The sequence below is a fragment of the Phyllobates terribilis genome, unplaced genomic scaffold, assembly GCF_046119375.1.
Source record: "Phyllobates terribilis strain yellow unplaced genomic scaffold, ASM4611937v1 Scaffold_142__1_contigs__length_4687701, whole genome shotgun sequence".
Classification (NCBI taxonomy): Eukaryota; Metazoa; Chordata; class Amphibia; order Anura; family Dendrobatidae; genus Phyllobates; species Phyllobates terribilis.
Genome location: NW_027362902.1, coordinates 1,612,449 through 1,630,492, shown reverse-complemented (window position 1 = coordinate 1,630,492; position 18,044 = coordinate 1,612,449). Strand labels below are relative to the sequence as shown.

At 45.5% G+C, this 18,044-nt stretch overlaps 8 non-coding genes and 1 pseudogene across 8 annotated transcripts; all 9 read right to left on the bottom strand.

Moving 5' to 3' along the window:
- Positions 1 to 1,493: 1,493 nt before the first annotated feature.
- On the bottom strand, positions 1,494 to 1,684 carry LOC141206158 (U2 spliceosomal RNA). The gene has a single exon (XR_012276824.1). It is a non-coding gene; the product is annotated as a U2 spliceosomal RNA (small nuclear RNA).
- A 1,115-nt stretch (positions 1,685 to 2,799) lies between these two features.
- Positions 2,800 to 2,990, bottom strand: LOC141206622 (U2 spliceosomal RNA). Its single transcript, XR_012277172.1, has one exon. It is a non-coding gene; the product is annotated as a U2 spliceosomal RNA (small nuclear RNA).
- A 1,115-nt stretch (positions 2,991 to 4,105) lies between these two features.
- Positions 4,106 to 4,287, bottom strand: LOC141206234 (U2 spliceosomal RNA). The gene has a single exon (XR_012276897.1). It is a non-coding gene; the product is annotated as a U2 spliceosomal RNA (small nuclear RNA).
- Positions 4,288 to 4,811: 524 nt separating this feature from the next.
- LOC141206388 (U2 spliceosomal RNA) lies at positions 4,812 to 4,927 on the bottom strand (annotated as a pseudogene).
- A 1,115-nt stretch (positions 4,928 to 6,042) lies between these two features.
- On the bottom strand, positions 6,043 to 6,233 carry LOC141206621 (U2 spliceosomal RNA). The gene has a single exon (XR_012277171.1). It is a non-coding gene; the product is annotated as a U2 spliceosomal RNA (small nuclear RNA).
- A 2,313-nt stretch (positions 6,234 to 8,546) lies between these two features.
- On the bottom strand, positions 8,547 to 8,737 carry LOC141206620 (U2 spliceosomal RNA). Its single transcript, XR_012277170.1, has one exon. It is a non-coding gene; the product is annotated as a U2 spliceosomal RNA (small nuclear RNA).
- Positions 8,738 to 9,852: 1,115 nt separating this feature from the next.
- On the bottom strand, positions 9,853 to 10,044 carry LOC141206313 (U2 spliceosomal RNA). The gene has a single exon (XR_012276948.1). It is a non-coding gene; the product is annotated as a U2 spliceosomal RNA (small nuclear RNA).
- A 6,155-nt stretch (positions 10,045 to 16,199) lies between these two features.
- On the bottom strand, positions 16,200 to 16,390 carry LOC141206619 (U2 spliceosomal RNA). Its single transcript, XR_012277169.1, has one exon. It is a non-coding gene; the product is annotated as a U2 spliceosomal RNA (small nuclear RNA).
- Positions 16,391 to 17,505: 1,115 nt separating this feature from the next.
- Positions 17,506 to 17,696, bottom strand: LOC141206617 (U2 spliceosomal RNA). The gene has a single exon (XR_012277167.1). It is a non-coding gene; the product is annotated as a U2 spliceosomal RNA (small nuclear RNA).
- Positions 17,697 to 18,044: the final 348 nt, after the last annotated feature.

Below are 18,044 nucleotides of genomic sequence, written 5' to 3'. Positions count from 1 at the left end.
ATCCATTTTTCTTCCAAAAAAGTTTCTTCCGTCTCCCGTTTCACAAAAAAACGTAAGCATCTCTTCTTTTTCCAAAACTCCATCTCAACGATCCGTTTTCCTTCCGTTTTTTCCTTTTAATCCTCCAAATGTTGCCACCACAGCTATGTGTGGCGACAGTTGCCCCCCACAGCTATGTGTGGTGACAAGGTGATCGCCTCTCGTTGCCCAGGGACTAATCCGACTCCCTAATAGCAGCAGGGGGGTTTAGCTCCACCGATAAGTGTAGCGATCCCCCCAGGCCAAGGAGCCGGGTACCCCAAGCGCCTCCCAGCCAAGACCAAGGCAGAAACCGCTAGATCACTGCACTTGATCTTAGCCAAAAGGCCGAGAAGCGATAACCAGAATTGGTTTCAAACTACGGAGCCACCCAAGGATCCTGAAAAGTCCATTTGTGGAGATGAGCTCCTGGACTCCCGTTAAGAAGACATGTTGTCAACCTCTAGATCCCTTACATGCCTGCACTTTTCGGCTTGCTGCTGCTGCAATCCACGCGTTTTAGATCTGCATAACTCCACCTCTTTAAACACAGCACCTTCACCCCCTGCTGTTCCCACCCGCCTCAACACCGTTGGAAGGGAGGAGAACCAATTAAGGCGGGGGGTGGGGTGGAACGAGCAGCTGTCTACCCTTAGCAGGAGGGCTCCTGATTACATACCTCTCCTGCTGCTGCTGCTGCTGGCTGTCCAGCAGCAGACTGAAGGTGGCTGCTGCTGTGCACAGGTATATAAAGGCTCAGAGCCTATTATGACACGCGCAGCCAGCGTTCCATTGCCACATTCCATCTACTGCAGGCAGGATACCTGGCTGGCTGAATGTCGCTGAGAAGCTCACAGAGACCGCCATAAGCAACAGTTTAACAGAATGCCACAGACTAATCAACCAAACTTTTTGGGTTGGGTTCTCTTTTATAGTCTGCAGGCATTAAATGAAAGAAGTCAGTGTTCCAGCAGAAGGAGACAACGTTTCAGAAAAGGCATTGTAGCAAACCAAAAAAGAAATTTTAAGTGCAGCAGAGTAACCAGCGCACATACCTGTTAGCTCAGGTGAGTTTAAAAGGCTGCTGTTGATAACAAGGGCATTTGCTAAATAGATGGTGTGTGTGCAACAATATACTGAAAGGTCAATTATATTGTGCAGCTTATCTCACCACCTGTAGTTATTTAGGTGAAAGCTCCAAAATGCTTGCCTAATATGTCTGTTCATCCAAAAGGAAGTAAAAAGGGAGAGCTAGAAAGATAGCATTGCATCACATTACATGGCAATGCAATGCACAGTTGCTGAAGTTGAACCAAAATGAGCTTGTAATCTGGCTTCTGCAACTTTGAACATGAAAAATCCAATGAGGAGAAGAAAAGCAAAGCCAAAGAGTCCATCCCCAAATCCGACAAACAAGCAAAATGAACAAAAAACATTGAATTCAATTCTTTCTGATTTTAGAAACTGCATTAAAGAAGGGGTGCACCGGTCCTGGAGATACTGCAATACCAGGTCAATGCGTGGAGTGGACAGAGCAAGCTCTTTTTCCATCTCCCTGTTCTAAAAATCCATTTAATATATGGTCCCCAGATAGGGGACGTATTAGATATTAAACTGATAAGAACAGATACTACACTTGATCTTAGCCAAAAGGCCGAGAAGCGATAACCAGAATTGGTTTCAAACTACGGAGCCACCCAAGGATCCTGAAAAGTCCATTTGTGGAGATGAGCTCCTGGACTCCCGTTAAGAAGACATGTTGTCAACCTCTAGATCCCTTACATGCCTGCACTTTTCGGCTTGCTGCTGCTGCAATCCACGCGTTTTAGATCTGCATAACTCCACCTCTTTAAACACAGCACCTTCACCCCCTGCTGTTCCCACCCGCCTCAACACCGTTGGAAGGGAGGAGAACCAATTAAGGCGGGGGGTGGGGTGGAACGAGCAGCTGTCTACCCTTAGCAGGAGGGCTCCTGATTACATACCTCTCCTGCTGCTGCTGCTGCTGGCTGTCCAGCAGCAGACTGAAGGTGGCTGCTGCTGTGCACAGGTATATAAAGGCTCAGAGCCTATTATGACACGCGCAGCCAGCGTTCCATTGCCACATTCCATCTACTGCAGGCAGGATACCTGGCTGGCTGAATGTCGCTGAGAAGCTCACAGAGACCGCCATAAGCAACAGTTTAACAGAATGCCACAGACTAATCAACCAAACTTTTTGGGTTGGGTTCTCTTTTATAGTCTGCAGGCATTAAATGAAAGAAGTCAGTGTTCCAGCAGAAGGAGACAACGTTTCAGAAAAGGCATTGTAGCAAACCAAAAAAGAAATTTTAAGCGCAGCAGAGTAACCAGCGCACATACCTGTTAGCTCAGGTGAGTTTAAAAGGCTGCTGTTGATAACAAGGGCATTTGCTAAATAGATGGTGTGTGTGCAACAATATACTGAAAGGTCAATTATATTGTGCAGCTTATCTCACCACCTGTAGTTATTTAGGTGAAAGCTCCAAAATGCTTGCCTAATATGTCTGTTTAACCAAAAGGAAGTAAAAAGGGAGAGCTAGAAAGATAGCATTGCATCACATTACATGGCAATGCAATGCACAGTTGCTGAAGTTGAACCAAAATGAGCTTGTAATCTGGCTTCTGCAACTTTGAACATGAAAAATCCAATGAGGAGAAGAAAAGCAAAGCCAAAGAGTCCATCCCCAAATCCGACAGACAAGCAAAATGAACAAAAAACATTGAATTCAATTCTTTCTGATTTTAGAAACTGCATTAAAGAAGGGGTGCACCGGTCCTGGAGATACTGCAATACCAGGTCAATGCGTGGAGTGGACAGAGCAAGCTCTTTTTCCATCTCCCTGTTCTAAAAATCCATTTAATATATGGTCCCCAGATAGGGGACGTATCAGATATTAAACTGATAAGAACAGATACTACACTTGATCTTAGCCAAAAGGCCGAGAAGCGATAACCAGAATTGGTTTCAAACTACGGAGCCACCCAAGGATCCTGAAAAGTCCATTTGTGGAGATGAGCTCCTGGACTCCCGTTAAGAAGACATGTTGTCAACCTCTAGATCCCTTACATGCCTGCACTTTTCGGCTTGCTGCTGCTGCAATCCACGCGTTTTAGATCTGCATAACTCCACCTCTTTAAACACAGCACCTTCACCCCCTGCTGTTCCCACCCGCCTCAACACCGTTGGAAGGGAGGAGAACCAATTAAGGCGGGGGGTGGGGTGGAACGAGCAGCTGTCTACCCTTAGCAGGAGGGCTCCTGATTACATACCTCTCCTGCTGCTGCTGCTGCTGGCTGTCCAGCAGCAGACTGAAGGTGGCTGCTGCTGTGCACAGGTATATAAAGGCTCAGAGCCTATTATGACACGCGCAGCCAGCGTTCCATTGCCACATTCCATCTACTGCAGGCAGGATACCTGGCTGGCTGAATGTCGCTGAGAAGCTCACAGAGACCGCCATAAGCAACAGTTTAACAGAATGCCACAGACTAATCAACCAAACTTTTTGGGTTGGGTTCTCTTTTATAGTCTGCAGGCATTAAATGAAAGAAGTCAGTGTTCCAGCAGAAGGAGACAACGTTTCAGAAAAGGCATTGTAGCAAACCAAAAAAGAAATTTTAAGCGCAGCAGAGTAACCAGCGCACATACCTGTTAGCTCAGGTGAGTTTAAAAGGCTGCTGTTGATAACAAGGGCATTTGCTAAATAGATGGTGTGTGTGCAACAATATACTGAAAGGTCAATTATATTGTGCAGCTTATCTCACCACCTGTAGTCATTTAGGTGAAAGCTCCAAAATGCTTGCCTAATATGTCTGTTTATCCAAAAGGAAGTAAAATGGGAGAGCTAGAAAGATAGCATTGCATCACATTACATGGCAATGCAATGCACAGTTGCTGAAGTTGAACCAAAATGAGCTTGTAATCTGGCTTCTGCAACTTTGAACATGAAAAATCCAATGAGGAGAAGAAAAGCAAAGCCAAAGAGTCCATCCCCAAATCCAACAAACAAGCAAAATGAACAAAAAACATTGAATTCAATTCTTTCTGATTTTAGAAACTGCATTAAAGAAGGGGTGCACCGGTCCTGGAGATACTGCAATACCAGGTCAATGCGTGGAGTGGACAGAGCAAGCTCTTTTTCCATCTCCCTGTTCTAAAAATCCATTTAATATATGGTCCCCAGATAGGGGACGTATCAGATATTAAACTGATAAGAAAAGATTTTTTGATTGAAGCTGCATCCAAGGCACTGAAAAATGTGACCGAAGTCACACCAAAACAGCGCACGAGGTGAGGATTCATGTGGACCCTTCCCGGAGGAGAGGGTTCCCAATAAACCATCCCCATCCCTCCGAGCCAGAAGGCCACAGCGAGGGTCAGGGATCTCCAATGCTCTCCCTAGCCGAAGCCGGAGAAGAGCCGTTTTCGTGCTCCCAGCTTCCATCTAGGCTGCCACCCTAGTGGAGCTGGAGCCTGTGTTGGTTTCTCAGCCCAAAGCTGACCGGACCTCCGACCGGGTTTATAAAAATTCCCCTTCCTAGCCCGGAGGCCAGGAATAGGGGGGGTTGCTCAGAAAGTATGATTGGCAAAGGTGCGGCGTGCTACGAAGCCAAGTATTTCTGGGGTTCCCAGTCCCAGTAAGCTTGGACTCCCACCAGGGCGCCTACTCCTGGGGCACATTGCTCCAAAGCCCTCACACTTACCCAGCCTAGTGACTTCGATCCTGGAGGGCCATGTTTTCCATCAGATAACTCTATGAGCCACCTGGCGTACTAACAAGTGCACCAAACCAGTGTGTAATATGCATCAATTTACTAGGGCAGCCCAAGGACAAAACTGCCTTTTCAAAAGATACTACACTTGATCTTAGCCAAAAGGCCGAGAAGCGATAACCAGAATTGGTTTCAAACTACGGAGCCACCCAAGGATCCTGAAAAGTCCATTTGTGGAGATGAGCTCCTGGACTCCCGTTAAGAAGACATGTTGTCAACCTCTAGATCCCTTACATGCCTGCACTTTTCGGCTTGCTGCTGCTGCAATCCACGCGTTTTAGATCTGCATAACTCCACCTCTTTAAACACAGCACCTTCACCCCCTGCTGTTCCCACCCACCTCAACACCGTTGGAAGGGAGGAGAACCAATTAAGGCGGGGGGTGGGGTGGAACGAGCAGCTGTCTACCCTTAGCAGGAGGGCTCCTGATTACATACCTCTCCTGCTGCTGCTGCTGCTGGCTGTCCAGCAGCAGACTGAAGGTGGCTGCTGCTGTGCACAGGTATATAAAGGCTCAGAGCCTATTATGACACGCGCAGCCAGCGTTCCATTGCCACATTCCATCTACTGCAGGCAGGATACCTGGCTGGCTGAATGTCGCTGAGAAGCTCACAGAGACCGCCATAAGCAACAGTTTAACAGAATGCCACAGACTAATCAACCAAACTTTTTGGGTTGGGTTCTCTTTTATAGTCTGCAGGTATTAAATGAAAGAAGTCAGTGTTCCAGCAGAAGGAGACAACGTTTCAGAAAAGGCATTGTAGCAAACCAAAAAAGAAATTTTAAGCGCAGCAGAGTAACCAGCGCACATACCTGTTAGCTCAGGTGAGTTTAAAAGGCTGCTGTTGATAACAAGGGCATTTGCTAAATAGATGGTGTGTGTGCAACAATATACTGAAAGGTCAATTATATTGTGCAGCTTATCTCACCACCTGTAGTTATTTAGGTGAAAGCTCCAAAATGCTTGCCTAATATGTCTGTTTATCCAAAAGGAAGTAAAAAGGGAGAGCTAGAAAGATAGCATTGCATCACATTACATGGCAATGCAATGCACAGTTGCTGAAGTTGAACCAAAATGAGCTTGTAATCTGGCTTCTGCAACTTTGAACATGAAAAATCCAATGAGGAGAAGAAAAGCAAAGCCAAAGAGTCCATCCCCAAATCCGACAAACAAGCAAAATGAACAAAAAACATTGAATTCAATTCTTTCTGATTTTAGAAACTGCATTAAAGAAGGGGTGCACCGGTCCTGGAGATACTGCAATACCAGGTCAATGCGTGGAGTGGACAGAGCAAGCTCTTTTTCCATCTCCCTGTTCTAAAAATCCATTTAATATATGGTCCCCAGATAGGGGACGTATCAGATATTAAACTGATAAGAACAGATACTACACTTGATCTTAGCCAAAAGGCCGAGAAGCGATAACCAGAATTGGTTTCAAACTACAGAGCCACCCAAGGATCCTGAAAAGTCCATTTGTGGAGATGAGCTCCTGGACTCCCGTTAAGAAGACATGTTGTCAACCTCTAGATCCCTTACATGCCTGCACTTTTCGGCTTGCTGCTGCTGCAATCCACGCGTTTTAGATCTGCATAACTCCACCTCTTTAAACACAGCACCTTCACCCCCTGCTGTTCCCACCCGCCTCAACACCGTTGGAAGGGAGGAGAACCAATTAAGGCGGGGGGTGGGGTGGAACGAGCAGCTGTCTACCCTTAGCAGGAGGGCTCCTGATTACATACCTCTCCTGCTGCTGCTGCTGCTGGCTGTCCAGCAGCAGACTGAAGGTGGCTGCTGCTGTGCACAGGTATATAAAGGCTCAGAGCCTATTATGACACGCGCAGCCAGCGTTCCATTGCCACATTCCATCTACTGCAGGCAGGATACCTGGCTGGCTGAATGTCGCTGAGAAGCTCACAGAGACCGCCATAAGCAACAGTTTAACAGAATGCCACAGACTAATCAACCAAACTTTTTGGGTTGGGTTCTCTTTTATAGTCTGCAGGCATTAAATGAAAGAAGTCAGTGTTCCAGCAGAAGGAGACAACGTTTCAGAAAAGGCATTGTAGCAAACCAAAAAAGAAATTTTAAGCGCAGCAGAGTAACCAGCGCACATACCTGTTAGCTCAGGTGAGTTTAAAAGGCTGCTGTTGATAACAAGGGCATTTGCTAAATAGATGGTGTGTGTGCAACAATATACTGAAAGGTCAATTATATTGTGCAGCTTATCTCACCACCTGTAGTTATTTAGGTGAAAGCTCCAAAATGCTTGCCTAATATGTCTGTTTATCCAAAAGGAAGTAAAAAGGGAGAGCTAGAAAGATAGTGTAGCACCCTGAGGATTCGGCTGCTACAGGGGTATTGCACCTCAACCCAGAGGTGTGATATTCCACTCCCGGGCAAGGATGGAGTGTGGATCTGAGCTCGGTAGGCTGCATGCACTACACACATCCCATTTCCGAGGAGCAGACCGACGGTACTCCCACTTAGAAATGTGCAGGTACGACCGAGTCTGTTCCTGGCTGGAGTGGGAGGGGGGTGGAACATCCCATGTAGTGTAGGGGCAGATAGGGGGTGCAGTCTGGGTAGAGATAGGAGCTCATTGGGTGCTGGTCACCTGAGCTCACACATAGAGGGTGTATATAAGGTGGGCACCAACTAAGAACAGGGTCAGATGCAGAGAACAAGTCAGGAGCAGAGGAGAAGAAGGACCCAGAGTGAGAGAGGAGAAGAGAGAGAAAGACCCAGAGGGGGAAACAGCAGAGAGGACCCAAGAACCCAAATTAAAGCACCGGGTGAGGAGTCGGCATCAGGGTACCGGAACCCAAGCTGGTGGGGGTAAAAACATTCCCCAGCCAGAGACCGGAGACCGTGGGCAGCGTTTGCCACGGTCACCCACCACATCCACCCCGAAGGCACACCACATGAAGGGTCAGGGAACCCAGGGCCAAGGGTGTCCCAACAGAAGGCCCGAGGGAGCTGGACCTAGGTGGATCACTGGTGGGGACGGCCAGAGAACGGGACAGAAGGAGAGCTCAGGGCCACGCTCCGGACTTGTTTGGGGGTTGGCTGGATCCAGGACCTGGTGGACGCAGCACGGCTCGGGTGGTCACTCGAAGCTGGAGTGACCAGTACAACATCTGCAGTAAGTAAACACCCTTAACTGCACAACCCGACTCTGTCTTCATTGCCGTCTGCACTGCACCACCACAACCCCCATCCTCTGCACCTGTCCCCTCTGAGGCTATACCCCTCCCGTTGGGGGTTATCCCACCAAGCTGCGCACCCACCATCAGCCTCAGCGGACCCTGCTGCAGCGGCGGCCACAGTGACCGCATCACAACGGGTGGCGTAGTCGACACAAAAGAACTCTTAATAACATCTGTAGGACTGCCACATAACACTGAGTTTGACGCCCTGGGCACGGGCCGGGTCACAGCCGCTCGGAGACTACAACCCCCCATCTGTTCCGGTGCCGGGTATTCCCCTCAAAAAGGAATATGTCCCAGGGGGCGCGTCAATAGCATTGCATCACATTACATGGCAATGCAATGCACAGTTGCTGAAGTTGAACCAAAATGAGCTTGTAATCTGGCTTCTGCAACTTTGAACATGAAAAATCCAATGAGGAGAAGAAAAGCAAAGCCAAAGAGTCCATCCCCAAATCCGACAAACAAGCAAAATGAACAAAAAACATTGAATTCAATTCTTTCTGATTTTAGAAACTGCATTAAAGAAGGGGTGCACCGGTCCTGGAGATACTGCAATACCAGGTCAATGCGTGGAGTGGACAGAGCAAGCTCTTTTTCCATCTCCCTGTTCTAAAAATCCATTTAATATATGGTCCCCAGATAGGGGACGTATCAGATATTAAACTGATAAGAACAGATACTACACTTGATCTTAGCCAAAAGGCCGAGAAGCGATAACCAGAATTGGTTTCAAACTACGGAGCCACCCAAGGATCCTGAAAAGTCCATTTGTGGAGATGAGCTCCTGGACTCCCGTTAAGAAGACATGTTGTCAACCTCTAGATCCCTTACATGCCTGCACTTTTCGGCTTGCTGCTGCTGCAATCCACGCGTTTTAGATCTGCATAACTCCACCTCTTTAAACACAGCACCTTCACCCCCTGCTGTTCCCACCCGCCTCAACACCGTTGGAAGGGAGGAGAACCAATTAAGGCGGGGGGTGGGGTGGAACGAGCAGCTGTCTACCCTTAGCAGGAGGGCTCCTGATTACATACCTCTCCTGCTGCTGCTGCTGCTGGCTGTCCAGCAGCAGACTGAAGGTGGCTGCTGCTGTGCACAGGTATATAAAGGCTCAGAGCCTATTATGACACGCGCAGCCAGCGTTCCATTGCCACATTCCATCTACTGCAGGCAGGATACCTGGCTGGCTGAATGTCGCTGAGAAGCTCACAGAGACCGCCATAAGCAACAGTTTAACAGAATGCCACAGACTAATCAACCAAACTTTTTGGGTTGGGTTCTCTTTTATAGTCTGCAGGCATTAAATGAAAGAAGTCAGTGTTCCAGCAGAAGGAGACAACGTTTCAGAAAAGGCATTGTAGCAAACCAAAAAAGAAATTTTAAGCGCAGCAGAGTAACCAGCGCACATACCTGTTAGCTCAGGTGAGTTTAAAAGGCTGCTGTTGATAACAAGGGCATTTGCTAAATAGATGGTGTGTGTGCAACAATATACTGAAAGGTCAATTATATTGTGCAGCTTATCTCACCACCTGTAGTTATTTAGGTGAAAGCTCCAAAATGCTTGCCTAATATGTCTGTTTATCCAAAAGGAAGTAAAAAGGGAGAGCTAGAAAGATAGCATTGCATCACATTACATGGCAATGCAATGCACAGTTGCTGAAGTTGAACCAAAATGAGCTTGTAATCTGGCTTCTGCAACTTTGAACATGAAAAATCCAATGAGGAGAAGAAAAGCAAAGCCAAAGAGTCCATCCCCAAATCCGACAAACAAGCAAAATGAACAAAAAACATTGAATTCAATTCTTTCTGATTTTAGAAACTGCATTAAAGAAGGGGTGCACCGGTCCTGGAGATACTGCAATACCAGGTCAATGCGTGGAGTGGACAGAGCAAGCTCTTTTTCCATCTCCCTGTTCTAAAAATCCATTTAATATATGGTCCCCAGATAGGGGACGTATCAGATATTAAACTGATAAGAACAGATTTTTTTTTTTTTTTTTTTTTCTCCTCAGACGAGGAAATTCCACAGTCTATGAAAACCAGACAAAGGAAAATTCCATCAAAACAGCTGCGTCAAATCCAATACGCAATTTGCTGTCCCCATCATCATCGGAAATATTTATTTCATATTTCAAAACAACAATAACAAAAATCAAGAGGTACTAACAATATATCTCCACTTTTTAACTTTCCATATTCCCTCTGCATCCACTTCCCCTCTCCTCTTTTTGTCCCATAGGAAACACACATACATCTTCCCCAAAATCACCTTCACACTATCCTTTACAGCAATTTCCTTCCTTTTAAACACATACACATTCCTCACATCCCATAACACTTCCTTTATACATGCAAGCATCAACCACAAGACTCTTTCCTTCGTCCCATCACATATTCCCAAACCAAACATAAACAACTCAAAAGACAACAAATTCACACCACACAATTCTTTACACAAAGGCCCCATTCTCCCAATCACATCTCTAGCATACTGGCAATTCCAAAAAACATGCAACACACTTTCCCTTCCACCACAGCCATTTCTTGGACACATTTCACTCCTCACCAAACCTCTATTCCTCTGAAACTCTCTCACAGGTAATACTCCATGTAAAGACTGCCACACAACTTCACTCTGTTTGTTGGTCATACCACTCATCCGCACTTTCTTCCAAACCTTCTGCACATCACCACCCCTAACCATATTTATTCCACATTCTACCTCTCTACATTCAATCATCCTATACACAGCCTTCTTATTCTCCAGCAATCTCACATCTGCATCACACAGTTCATACCTCACCAAAAACTTATAAACCCACACATACCATACAGGCACCTCAAAAGCAATCGGACATCGCAAATCCCTTTCTTGCCACTTTAAACGAAACAAATACGCTCCAAATAAATACCTACACATAGATGAAAACTTTCCATCCGCCCTAATCACTTTCAAAACAAACACAACGATATTCACACCAAAAAACACGTCCAAATTCGGAAAACCCAAACCACCTTTTTCCACTCTTTTAACCAAAATTTCTCTCCTAGCTCTCTCCATTTTCGAGTTCCACAAAAAAACAAATAAAATTCTATTCAAGCTTCTCATACACATATATCCTGGTGGAAATACTACCGCAATATATAAAAATATTGGCAACACCACACTCTTAACAATTAAAATCTTCCCAAAAAAGGATAAACTCCTCAATTTCCAAAAATTCAACTTCTGCTCAACTTTTCCTTTCGCATCATCCCAACTTTCTTTCCCATCCAAACTCTCTGAAAACTTCACACCCAAAACTTTAATAGGTCCATTCACTACATTCACACCTACATCCCTACTTAAACTTCCGCCTCCAAAACCCTTACACTCACTCTTTTCCCAATTCACTTTAAACGCAGATGCACCACAAAAAATAGACACTAACAACTTCACCCGCCTCACCGAACATTCAGAATCACATAATACACACACGTCATCCATATAACCACTCACCTTCCATTCTTTTCCTCCACCTCCCGGCACTTGCACACCACGAATTACCTTATCTTTCCTCAGCATACACAACAATGGCTCAATTGCACAAATAAATGCTACAGGGGACAAAGGACACCCCTGTCGCACACCCGAAAACACATTCACTTTCCTACCCACATACCCATTCATTAAAACACAGCTATAAACACCCGCATACAAACTTCTCACTCGCCCAACAAAATCAGCCGGAAAACCCATTTTTAACAACACTCTGAACAAAAAACCATGCGACAACCTATCATAAGCCTTTTCAAAATCCAAACTTAACAAAAATACACTCTTCTTACGACCCATGCAATCCCATAGACAATCTCTTAACATACACACACACTCATGAATCCGCCTCCCAGGTACCGCACAACACTGCTCATCCCCAATCACACTCTCTATCACATCACGCATCCTATTAGCCATAAGTTTTGCATAGATTTTATAATCACAATTAAGTAACGTTATTGGCCTCCAATTCCTCAGACTTTTCAAATCCCCTTTCTTAGGAATTAACACAACCATACCTGCACGCATACTCTCAGCCACCTCCATGTTTCCCCACATATACTTACATACATCCACAAAGTCCTTACCAATCACACCCCACATCACACGATAAAATTCTACTGGGAGGCCATCCTCCCCCGGCGTCTTATTCAAAGCCATACTACACATAACCTTCCATACCTCATCACCAGTCACCTCACCCATCACTCTCTCTCTTTCTGCTTCACTCAACTTACTCTCTAACACACTCAAAACATCATTCTCCAAACATTCATCCCTCTGTTTCACTGCATACAGATCCTCATAAAACTTAGCCACCTCTTCACACATATCCTCTCCACTCACCTCACTTCCATCTGCTCCATACACCACGCTCATACTCTGTTTCTTTCCAAAAACTTTTTTAAAGAAAAACCGAGAACATTTCTCATCCTGCTCCATCTTATCAATCTTTGCCCTAAACACTATGCTTCTCCCTCTCTCCAACAAAAACTCACTAATCTCCTTTTTTACCTCTAAAATATCCTCCTCCACCTCAACTCCTCCTTCCCTTAACTTATACAAAACGCTCAACCGCGCGTTCAGTTTAACAAAACTCTCTCTTTTAATTGCTGCATACTTGTATCCTAAATTTTTAAAGAACATTTTTGTTTGTTTCTTCACCCAGTCCCACCACTCACAAACATTCCCAAACTCATTTTTATGCTTACACCATTCTTCATACCGCCTTTCATACTCCTTTCTCACATCTTCATTCTCTAACAGTTTAACATTTAACTTCCACAATCCTCTCCCAAACACTCCATCAACTTTTATATCCAACTCACACAACATACACACATGATCTGAAAAAAGAACGTTTTCCTGCCTATAATTAACAGAAACCATATTTTTAGAAATAAAACAATAATCCAATCTGGATTGTACCCTACCACATTCAGAAAAGAAAGTGTTCAACAAAGGATTCATGTTACACACGCGCTGCATATCACACAACCCAAAATCATTCACTAACTCCAATAATGCTTTCCCAGACACATCCACATTCACTCTCCCCACATCACAGTTCATATCACCCACAATTACCACAGGTATTCTTCCTGGAACAAAAAGCTTAATTTTTTCAAATAAATTTTTGCGCTCATTTTTTTCAACTGGCGCATAAACATTAATAACACAAAACTTTACATTCTTGTATACAAAATTAGCAAGGATACATCTCCCCACCTCAATAACCAAATAATCACTCAAAACAACCTCCCTTCCTTTAACCAAAATACCCACACCATCATTCTTATTACATGCACTCCCCGACCACACAGACGCTCCATAAGACCATTCATCCCCTTTCACACCATCCACTACCCCACATTCTTGTAAACAAAAAATAGATGCATTTTGCATAGCTAAAAACTCAAAAATAGCAGCTCTTCTTACTTTACTTTTAAACACTCTTACGTTTTGGGACACTATGGTAAATCCCATAATACTTCTACTCCTTCACCAATTACACAAAGAAATAGCCTTTGGCCTAAACCAAAGCTCACAAGAGGACAAAAAGAAAAAACATTTACAATATTATATGGTGACACTATCCAGCACCACCACTATCCTCCTCCGCCATCAGAACAGAACAGCTGGTTTCCGACCCGCTGGCTTCACCAGCCACACTCCTCATTCTGGCAGTTCTGATCTTCCTCTGAGGCTCACTAAAAACTGCATCATCACTGCCCCCACCATCCTCCCTACGACTCTTCTTTGCACCCCTATCATCCTCCGAAGAAAAATCTTCAATGTTTTCAGGACCCGAAGGGTGTTCAGGACTGTCGGGTTCCGAGATTTGCACTTCACATCCTGTTGCGTCCATTGCCTCTCCAAAAGTCATCATCTCAGGCAGCTCTGCTTCCACCACTTTCCTAGATATTCTCGCAGACACTGCCTTTTTCTCCACCTTTGCCACTTCCCTCCAGAACTCCTTTTCTTCCCTCCGCTTCTTCCTCATTTCTTCAGCAGAAGAAGAACATGGTCTCAGGGACACCTCCTCTGGCGCCGTAGAGGGAGAGGCTCTACCAGTTTCCCGCCTCCTTCCCTCTCTCTCCTCCCTCTCCAATCTTTCCAGCACTTTCAGTGCGCTTGCCATCTGCCTCCTCTCCAGCTCCTCCTCCTTCTGTTCTTTATCAGAACGTCTAGGTGCACTCATAGGACAGTCCTTATACATGTGATCACTACTCCCACAGACATCACAGGACTTGGCCTCTGGACACTGGTTGGCCATATGCCCCTCCTTTCTGCAATTTCGGCAACACTGCCCTTTAAGGCATGTTACCATGGTATGTCCGAAAGAAAAGCATCTACGGCAAAACATGGGCTGGCCTGGGTAAAAGAGGAAACCTCTATGGCCTGCAACGGAAAAATTTGATGGAGGGTGTCTAAAGCCCCCCACACTGTCAGGATCCCTTTTCAATTTCACACGGAATTTATACTGACAGTTAAAGATTCCTAGACAATTGACTTGCTTCACTCCCTTCCGCACATATTCACAGTAGCGAGAGAGGAAGCACTCCAGCAGCTCAGGGTCTGTAAAAGGGTTATAGACAGTCACAGTCACCTCCTTTTCTTGCAGACCAAACAAAGGTTCCCATCTAACTCCTTCCAAGCAGGGGTCACTAGAGTGACCACGGAGCCATTCAAAGACATTAAGGCAAACATCCTGGTCCATAAAGGTAACGTCATAATTACCTTGACGTGAAAATTCGTTGACACTGAAGATCTCAGAACGTCTTGCTCCAGCTTTGCCTTCAACGATGTCTTGGACAATGAAAACCACGTTGTTCTTGTTCTGGTCAGATGGATCCACGGACAAACGGATGGTGTTCTTCACAAAAGACATCTTGGATTCTGTCGGTATGGAATACCACAGGAAAAAGCAGAAAATCCTCCACAAAAGGGTCCGGATTCCTCCAGGAGACTCGCACCAATCAAGGTACAGTCATACGATCGCAGCCAAAAGGCCGAGAAGCGATAACCAGAATTGGTTTCAAACTACGGAGCCACCCAAGGATCCTGAAAAGTCCATTTGTGGAGATGAGCTCCTGGACTCCCGTTAAGAAGACATGTTGTCAACCTCTAGATCCCTTACATGCCTGCACTTTTCGGCTTGCTGCTGCTGCAATCCACGCGTTTTAGATCTGCATAACTCCACCTCTTTAAACACAGCACCTTCACCCCCTGCTGTTCCCACCCGCCTCAACACCGTTGGAAGGGAGGAGAACCAATTAAGGCGGGGGGTGGGGTGGAACGAGCAGCTGTCTACCCTTAGCAGGAGGGCTCCTGATTACATACCTCTCCTGCTGCTGCTGCTGCTGGCTGTCCAGCAGCAGACTGAAGGTGGCTGCTGCTGTGCACAGGTATATAAAGGCTCAGAGCCTATTATGACACGCGCAGCCAGCGTTCCATTGCCACATTCCATCTACTGCAGGCAGGATACCTGGCTGGCTGAATGTCGCTGAGAAGCTCACAGAGACCGCCATAAGCAACAGTTTAACAGAATGCCACAGACTAATCAACCAAACTTTTTGGGTTGGGTTCTCTTTTATAGTCTGCAGGCATTAAATGAAAGAAGTCAGTGTTCCAGCAGAAGGAGACAACGTTTCAGAAAAGGCATTGTAGCAAACCAAAAAAGAAATTTTAAGCGCAGCAGAGTAACCAGCGCACATACCTGTTAGCTCAGGTGAGTTTAAAAGGCTGCTGTTGATAACAAGGGCATTTGCTAAATAGATGGTGTGTGTGCAACAATATACTGAAAGGTCAATTATATTGTGCAGCTTATCTCACCACCTGTAGTTATTTAGGTGAAAGCTCCAAAATGCTTGCCTAATATGTCTGTTTATCCAAAAGGAAGTAAAAAGGGAGAGCTAGAAAGATAGCATTGCATCACATTACATGGCAATGCAATGCACAGTTGCTGAAGTTGAACCAAAATGAGCTTGTAATCTGGCTTCTGCAACTTTGAACATGAAAAATCCAATGAGGAGAAGAAAAGCAAAGCCAAAGAGTCCATCCCCAAATCCGACAAACAAGCAAAATGAACAAAAAACATTGAATTCAATTCTTTCTGATTTTAGAAACTGCATTAAAGAAGGGGTGCACCGGTCCTGGAGATACTGCAATACCAGGTCAATGCGTGGAGTGGACAGAGCAAGCTCTTTTTCCATCTCCCTGTTCTAAAAATCCATTTAATATATGGTCCCCAGATAGGGGACGTATCAGATATTAAACTGATAAGAACAGATACTACACTTGATCTTAGCCAAAAGGCCGAGAAGCGATAACCAGAATTGGTTTCAAACTACGGAGCCACCCAAGGATCCTGAAAAGTCCATTTGTGGAGATGAGCTCCTGGACTCCCGTTAAGAAGACATGTTGTCAACCTCTAGATCCCTTACATGCCTGCACTTTTCGGCTTGCTGCTGCTGCAATCCACGCGTTTTAGATCTGCATAACTCCACCTCTTTAAACACAGCACCTTCACCCCCTGCTGTTCCCACCCGCCTCAACACCGTTGGAAGGGAGGAGAACCAATTAAGGCGGGGGGTGGGGTGGAACGAGCAGCTGTCTACCCTTAGCAGGAGGGCTCCTGATTACATACCTCTCCTGCTGCTGCTGCTGCTGGCTGTCCAGCAGCAGACTGAAGGTGGCTGCTGCTGTGCACAGGTATATAAAGGCTCAGAGCCTATTATGACACGCGCAGCCAGCGTTCCATTGCCACATTCCATCTACTGCAGGCAGGATACCTGGCTGGCTGAATGTCGCTGAGAAGCTCACAGAGACCGCCATAAGCAACAGTTTAACAGAATGCCACAGACTAATCAACCAAACTTTTTGGGTTGGGTTCTCTTTTATAGTCTGCAGGCATTAAATGAAAGAAGTCAGTGTTCCAGCAGAAGGAGACAACGTTTCAGAAAAGGCATTGTAGCAAACCAAAAAAGAAATTTTAAGCGCAGCAGAGTAACCAGCGCACATACCTGTTAGCTCAGGTGAGTTTAAAAGGCTGCTGTTGATAACAAGGGCATTTGCTAAATAGATGGTGTGTGTGCAACAATATACTGAAAGGTCAATTATATTGTGCAGCTTATCTCACCACCTGTAGTTATTTAGGTGAAAGCTCCAAAATGCTTGCCTAATATGTCTGTTTATCCAAAAGGAAGTAAAAAGGGAGAGCTAGAAAGATAGCATTGCATCACATTACATGGCAATGCAATGCACAGTTGCTGAAGTTGAACCAAAATGAGCTTGTAATCTGGCTTCTGCAACTTTGAACATGAAAAATCCAATGAGGAGAAGAAAAGCAAAGCCAAAGAGTCCATCCCCAAATCCGACAAACAAGCAAAATGAACAAAAAACATTGAATTCAATTCTTTCTGATTTTAGAAACTGCATTAAAGAAGGGGTGCACCGGTCCTGGAGATACTGCAATACCAGGTCAATGCGTGGAGTGGACAGAGCAAGCTCTTTTTCCATCTCCCTGTTCTAAAAATCCATTTAATATATGGTCCCCAGATAGGGGACGTATCAGATATTAAACTGATAAGAACAGATACTACACTTGATCTTAGCCAAAAGGCCGAGAAGCGATAACCAGAATTGGTTTCAAACTACGGAGCCACCCAAGGATCCTGAAAAGTCCATTTGTGGAGATGAGCTCCTGGACTCCCGTTAAGAAGACATGTTGTCAACCTCTAGATCCCTTACATGCCTGCACTTTTCGGCTTGCTGCTGCTGCAATCCACGCGTTTTAGATCTGCATAACTCCACCTCTTTAAACACAGCACCTTCACCCCCTGCTGTTCCCACCCGCCTCAACACCGTTGGAAGGGAGGAGAACCAATTAAGGCGGGGGGTGGGGTGGAACGAGCAGCTGTCTACCCTTAGCAGGAGGGCTCCTGATTACATACCTCTCCTGCTGCTGCTGCTGCTGGCTGTC